The sequence below is a fragment of the Zeus faber genome (genome assembly GCF_960531495.2).
Source record: "Zeus faber genome assembly, chromosome: 1".
NCBI classification, from domain to species: domain Eukaryota; kingdom Metazoa; phylum Chordata; class Actinopteri; order Zeiformes; family Zeidae; genus Zeus; species Zeus faber.
Window position 1 is genome coordinate 36968578 of NC_137193.1, and position 8247 is coordinate 36976824.

Genomic DNA, 8247 nt, shown 5'->3' on the forward strand with positions numbered 1-8247 from the left:
TTACTGAGACAAAAGATGCTTTGTCTCAGTAAAAGTATTTCCTGCATCACAGTTTGTGACATTTCTGGGAAGATTTTGAATTGTATTCAGTGTGTGTGCGTGTGTGTGTGTGTGTGTGTCTGTGTGCACGTGTGTGCGTGCGCGCGCGCGTGTGTGTGTGTGTGCACCATTAGAGGTAGAGTAGGGGTAGAGAAGAGGACCCCTCCAGTAATTGGAAGAATCTGTTCTCCAAGGCTCCAAGGCTGAAGGACAAAGACAAAACATGGAGCCTGAACAATGGAACAAGAACCAAAGCCTGACAGACAGACGGTCTGATGAGTCATCTCACAATGTGTCTTACATCTGGATGGGTTTACATTTGGAGAAAGCTCAAAGCACTCAGTGCAGCCCACAATAAACGGTGTCCCTTCAATGCTCCTATTCAATCACCTGATCTCAATCACAGCACGAGAGGTTATGGGAGGTTTTAGACTGAGGAGCGTGAGGTCGATCTCCACCTCCTCCACCCCTCAGAGAACTGGAGGCTGTTCTTCTAGAAGGGTGGAGCAGAATCCCACTAGACACAGTTCAGGACTGTAGGACGGTTCTAAGAAAGATCACAGGGGTTCTGAAGGCAATGCTAATTAATCCATGGACAGCTTCTTATGCCATGCTAATTATAAAATCCTATATTTATACAGTGTAAGTGTTTCCGCAATTTTGTAAAATATTCACAATCTCTATTTGTCACTGTTAATACAGAGAGAGACATAAGATAGCACTCCATTGATCTCCTTGGGGAAAGTCAGGAAGAGAGAATCATTCTCTATATCCTGCTCTCAATTATTTTTCGAGCAGTTTGCATCCGTAGACCTTCCCAATGTGTTCTCAGAAAAGTAAAGTAATTACTCTGAGAGAGAGAGGCTTTTAGAGGATCAGCGATCTCAAGCAGGACATCTCGGGATCGGTGGTTCCATTTCATTTTCAGTGAGCATAACACACGGTAAACATCTGGTGACCGAAACCACAGATTCTGAACCTTTTTCATAGAGGACCCTCAGTTTGATCCTCTGGAGCCAATCTGAGATCACTATTTTTATTGTGAGATCTGTCTCCACTCTAGCCAGGGAGATAACAGTGAAACAAGGACCCAAACAGCTATGACTGGACATTCTCTAATGGTGCTCATGTCTTGGAAATGTAATAAGGGTGCCAAGTTGAACTATTAGCCATTTTGGTGGAGACCCCCTGGAAGGATCCCCGGGGGTCCCTGGACCCCACGTTGATAACCACTGGCCTCAGCTGCCGTCTGTCTCTGGCTTGGGTGGGGTACAATGCCTCTTTAAGGACGTTTACAAATGTGAAGATCTTTTGTCTTTCTTCTTCCTCAGAGACCAAGTTGTGCGCGCGTTTGCACAACCACTCAGCTCCTCCTCAATGAACAACACTTGGATGACTCGATTTCTCAAAGACGCGGAACATTAGAATTGAGTCATCATCAACATCTTCTCTGTGTGTACGCGGAACGACTCCCAGTGAGAAAAGGAAGAGGAAGGAGCAAAGAAGATCAGAATCAGGGTTTGGGCTTGATGCTGCCGCTCGGTAGAACAGGAAGAGAAAAGAGAAAAGGATGAAGGGAATAAAGGAGGAGATGAGAAAAAGGTGTGAGGACAACAATGAGACGATAAATAGGGAAGCGATGAGTCAGGAGAAATGTAGAAAAAGTACTATGAAAAAATGAAAGAAAACAAAGAAAAATTCAATAATCATTTGGAAAAAATCAACAATTATCAGGAGTCATAGAAAGGACTTAGAGTCGTGTTTGTAGCAGATAAAGTCGTTTATTTGAACAGAACAGAACAGAACAAAAGAAACATCCTTCACGTTTAAGACTCGAAGCTCTTCACTAATAAAGTGCACTTCCAGTTTTACTCCACGTCTCACTCACACATGGATCTCAACATGCCCGGTACAGTTTGCGCGCACGCACACACACACACACACACACACACACACACACACACACACACACACACACACACACGCGCGCACACACACACACATGCGCGCGCACACACACACACACACACACACACACACACACACACGCGCACACACACACACACACACGACTCAGGCTGCGCCCCAAATCCGTCACTAGTTCACTACGTGCAGTCGTTCACAAACTCGGGCGTCGGCCATTTTGTTGCAAGTTCACTCAAAATGTAGTGAATAAATAATGTTCATTAAACAAGGAAAATATGCCAAATGCAAAGCAGGAAAATTGGATTGGTATTGGAAGTCAGAATCTTTTTCACTACGTAGGGCGTAGTGTACTACAGATTTTACAACATAGGGAGTAGTGAACTAAATCAATTTTCTTTGCAGGGAGTAGTGAACTACATAGATTTTACTACAGGGAGTAGTAAACTACATAGATTTTACTACAGGGAGTAGTAAACTACATAGATTTTACTACAGGGATTAGTGAACTACATAGATTTTTATTGTGTAGGGCATAGTGAACTACAGTTTTTACTATGTAGGGAGTCGTGAATTACATACATTTTCTTCATAGTGAGTAGTGAACTACACAGATTTAACTTGGTAGGAAGTAGTGAAATACACAGATTTTCTTCTTCGGGAGAAGTGAACTACATAGATTTTACTACATGGAGTAGTGAACTGCATACATTTTCTTCGTAGGGAGTAGTGAACTACACAGATTAAACTACATAGGGCGTAGTGAACTACAGACTTTATGACATAGGGAGTAGTGAACTCCACAAATCTTACTACGTAGTGAGTAGTTAGCTATAAAGATTCTACTTTGTAGGGAGTAGTGAACTATATAGATTCTACTATGTAGGGCGTGGTGAACTACAGATTTTACTATGTAGAGAGTAGTGAACCACATACATTTTCTTCGTAGGGAATAGTGAACTACAGATTTTACTTCAGGGAGTAGTGAACTACATAGATTTTACCATGTAGGGAGTAGTGAACTACATACATTTTCTTCGTAGGGAATAGTGAACTACAAATTTTACTTCAGGGAGTAGTGAACTACATAGATTTTACCATGTAGGGAGTAGTGAACTACAGATTTTCTTCTTAGGGAGAAGTGAACTACATAGATTTTACTACATGGTGTAGTGAACTACTGAGATTTTACTTTGTAGGGAGTAGTGAACTACAGACTTTATGACAGAGAGTAGTGAACTCCACAGATCTTACTCTGTAGGGAGTAGTGAACTATATAGATTCTACAATGTAGGGAGTAGTGAACTATATCGATTCTACAATGTAGGGTGTAGTGAACTACAGATTTTACCACGTAGTGAGTAGTGAATTACATACACTTTCTTCTTCGGGAGTAGTGAACTACACAGATTTTATTTCAGGGAGTAGTGAACTACATAGATTTTACTTCAGGGAGTAGTGAACTACATAGATTTTACCACGTAGGGAGTAGTGAACTATATAGATTCTACTATGTAGGGCGTAGTGAACTACAGATTTAACTACGTAGGGAGTAGTGAATTACATACATTTCTTCATAGGGAATAGTGAACTACACAGATTTTAATTCAGGGAGTAGTGAACTACATAGATTTTACCACAAAGGGAGTAGTGAACTACAGATTTTATTCTTAGGGAGTGGTGAACTACATAAATTTTACTACATGGAGTAGTGAACTACACAGACTTTACTTCATTGGGGGTAGTGAACTACATAGATTTTACAACAAAGGGAGTAGTAATCTACAAAGATTTGACTAAGTAGGGCGTAGTGAACTACACTTTATGACGAAGGGAGTAGTGAACTCCACAAATCTTACTATGTACAGAGTAGTTAGCTATATAGATTCTACTCTGTAGGGAGTAGTGCACGATATACAGTAGATTCTACTATGTAGGCCGTAGTGAACTACTGATTTTATGGCGTAGGGAGTAGTGAACTACACAAAGTTTACTACGTAGGGAACGTGAACTATTTTGTACTACCTAGGGAGTAGTGAACAATAAAGATTTTACTTTGTAGGCGGGGGGTGAACTACATAGATTTTACTATGTACAGTAGGGCGTCGTGAACTACAGATTTTACCTCGCAGGGAGTAGTGAACTACATATATTTTACTACAGGGAGTAGTGAACTTCACAGATTTTACTTCGTAGGGAGTAGTGAATTACATATATTTGACCACATAGGGAAGAGTGAACTACAGATTGTCTTCGTAGGGAGTAGTGAAGTACACAGATTTTACTTCGTAAGGAATAGTGAACTGCATATATTAAACTACATGGGGAAGTGAATTACACAGATTTTACTACGTATGGAATAGTGAACTACAAAGATTTTACTTCGTAGGGAGTAGTATACTACATAGATTTTACTAGGTAGGGACAAGTGAAAAACAGAATTTACTTTGTAGGGAGTAGTGAACTACATAGATTTTTACCACAGGGAGTAGTGAACTACATCGATTTTGCAACATAGGGTGTAGATTTTACGATGAACTGTAGGGAGTAGTAAACTACAGATTTTATGACGTAGGGAGTAGTGAACTACATATATTTTACTACAGGGAGTAGTGAACTACATAGATTTTACTACGTCGGGTATGGTGAACTACAGATTTTACTATGTAGGGAGTAGTGAACTACATACATTTTCTTTGTAGGGAGTAGTAAAGTAGATTTTACTTCATAGGGAGTAGTGAACTACACAAATTTCCTACGTAATGGGCAGTGAACTACATAGATTTTACTACGAAGGGACTAATGAACTACAAAGATTTTACTTCATAGGATGAACTTTATAAATATTCCGACCTAGGAAGTAGTGAACTATATAAAATTTATTGTGTATGGAGGAGTGAACTACATAGATTTTACTACGTATGGAATAGTGAACTACACAGATTTTACTTTGTAGGGATTAGTGAACTACATATATTTTAGTACGAGGGAGTAGTAAACTACAGATTTTACGTCATTGGGAGTAGTGAACTACACAAATTTTACTAGATAGGGAGTAGTGAACTACACAGATTTTACTTGCAGGGAGTAGTGAACTATATCGATTTTACTTTGCAGGGAGCTAGGAGTGAACTAGTAGTGAACGAGTGTGGGTTTGGGAGCAGCGCTGACTGCACCTGAGGTCTGGTGGTATAAACACCATCACAGTTGGAAGTTGGAGCGTCTCAGTGAGCGCTTGTGCATAAAGTGGAAACAATGGAAGATCCATGTGAACGTAGCGAATGGTTCCCGACGCTAGGGTCCATCTAAGTTCGACAGGAGGAAAATAAAACGCAGCACAGTATTCTCCTTCTGGATCTGGTCTCCGCCAATAGCACCTTCCTTTTTGCATCTTTCAGATCTTAGCTTTAAAAAAATATCTGGTTCCTATTCTATTTATTACCGAGTCTTTCCTATGCAACATTTACATTTGAGAATACATTTTTTCCCAGTTTGTCGGACAGGAAGGAGCAACTCCAGTTTGGCACATGTTGACTCCAAGTTGGATGGCGGAACAGACACAACAGACAACTTCATTAATGGGGCTAAAACAATGAACTTTTGAGTGGAATTCAGTGAATCCATCAACAAAAAAAATTATTGTTTAATTCAATTGTTTATTTATTTTTTCCTAACTGAAGAATTGGTTGTTTGATGTATCGTTTAAAATAAATATTCTAATTGGTGCTATTTACAACTTCAGCAAAAATGTGAAGGCCTGTCTTTATTCCTTATAATAAAATAGTTTTTAGACGGTTAAGCAGGTTCATCGTGTCCGATTACGGTCATTGAACGACACCATCTTGAAGCTCTTCGATTGACGAATCTAATGATCAACTGACGATGAAGATAATTGTTCCGAAAATTCCATCACCCGTACACAAATAAGCCAAACAAGCAAATCAATATGATTCCTCGGCCTTCGAGTCAGAACAATGGAATACTAAAACAGTGGGATGATGAAAACCAGAATGACGTTTTTACTGGAACCAGTTGGTTGTAGCAGCAGCAGCAGCAGCAGCAGCTTCAATTCTCCTCAACCTGACTGAGGGAAACTCACATATATCACATTCTTCTTATTGCAACATATCTAACATTGGTTTTAAAACTCCCATTAACCTTAGATGGAAACATGTGATTGTCTGCAGATTAGGAATCTCTGATCAGAAATCTACTACCAAGATACCAAGAAGACTAAACCAGGTCTGAGGCTGAAACTTCAAGGTAGAACTCAAAGACAGACCATAGTCATCTCATTTTATGCTTGATATTCATATAAAAAATACAAATAATAATAAGTTGCAGCTCTGGACTCCAAGAAGAGAGCGAGTCCTAACCTGTCCGTAATCAAAAACAATATCAACAGATTGATTGTGAACATAATAGTTGACACCAGACCCCTGTATTGCACATGATGAAGGGACACACACATATAAACATATTGATCCAGAACTACACCTCCTATTGCACTTTATCAATTATCTGTGCTGCGTTCAATCAAACTTGCTTGATCTCAAGTTCTGTTCCAAACTCCAGTTGGAGGTGCACAGAGCCAAAAGCACCTAAAGTGTCTAATGTGTCTGACTTCACCCAAACTGTGAAAGACAGATCAGTTACTCCACCTTTACTCTGAAACCGATAAATGACTCATCACTCACTGGAAGTCTCATCAATTTATACGGAGAGCCGGAAACTGCATATGATAAGCTTCGTCCTTCTGCATCAAGCCCTGCCCCTGTACGATAACCCCTATTCCACTGTGATAAGCTCTTCGATAAGCTTTTCAATTCTTGCGACAAATTGAAATTTTCGACAAAACGACTGGAAGCCACTGGCTAAAACAAAGTAAATAAGTTACGTCTGAAATAAGGGCGGTATTATGTTAATATTGGGTTTGACCATATTTACAATCAATAAATCTATTTATCACTATCTACAAATCTACCTACATATTTCTAGATGTGAAAATCTTCCAACGGTCAGATCATTTGTCGGACTTCAGGGGCGTAGGAAGAGCTTCTGCATGCACCATAGATCTGTTTGTTCGTCTTGATCGGTGTGGATTTATGATCCAGGACACCCTGATGCATCGTTTCAAAGGGTTTGACTTTTCTGTTCAATAGCTTCAGTTATGGACGTCCTGTCCCTTTAAGTCCTCCAACCTGAACCACACTCATTCACCTTCTACGAAACCTAATCCGACTGGATTACCCGGCTATCCCAGCATGCATTTTAATGTACAATGTCCAGAAAACACAGATCCAGTTTTGAGTTTTTCATATTGCTAAGTGTCTTCACTGCCTCATGCCAATTAAAATGTCTGTCCAATCTGGATGTTATTTCTCCCAGTGAAGGAGTCTCAACATTGAAGAACCAGATGATCGTCCTATGAAAATACCTCCACTAATCAGAAGTTAAAGTGCCAATCTTTAAGATTTTCATTTAAATGGATATTTTTTAAGCCACGATTTATCGCCGAATAAGGCAACACAAAGGTGATTGTGACTATGGCCCACTGATGAAAGCCCTTGTTTTTGCAGTATTCTGAGTATTAACAACCGGGTGGCTGTAGCAACTTTCCTCCCATGCATTCAAATTCATGCATTCATGTGTACTAGCAATCTAAAATTGTTATGGAGGTGTGGCCCAGGTGCCAACTACGAACTGGCAGACGTCACACAGCCGACACTGTTTGGATATCTTGGAAGTGGGAACCAAAAACAAACCTGCAATAACAGCTTTTCGCCATAGGTGCTGCCAAAAACAACAAAACGGAAATCTTCGAGATTGCCACTTGACACTCATAAATAACAGAAATAAATATACGTTTTTGTGTCACTATAAAAGTCTATTGGTACTCAAACATCAGGACTGGCAAACAGGATGAGCAGAAGCAGAAAGGTCCTGTTCACCGTTGGCTTAAGGAAGAGAGACAATTTTAAGGGTTGAATGGTTTAACTGGGGAAGGATGTTCCCGACACAACAAGTCGTCATGCACAGAACGATGGATTAACGCTCTAATTAGCCCGATATTCGGATGTTTGATAGCCGGGCTCCAGTCTTTGTGAATCGGTTGGAAGACAAACAGAATTCCCCAAAAGTGCATAATGATTCACAGAATCTTCAACCCATGACAGATATTTAGCTCTTCATGGATGCAACTGCAACTTAACGTGGCTTAGTCCTTCTTAAACATCAAGTTGTTCCAGCGCAAGCTTTTTTTGAGCATTTCTCCCCAACATGTTA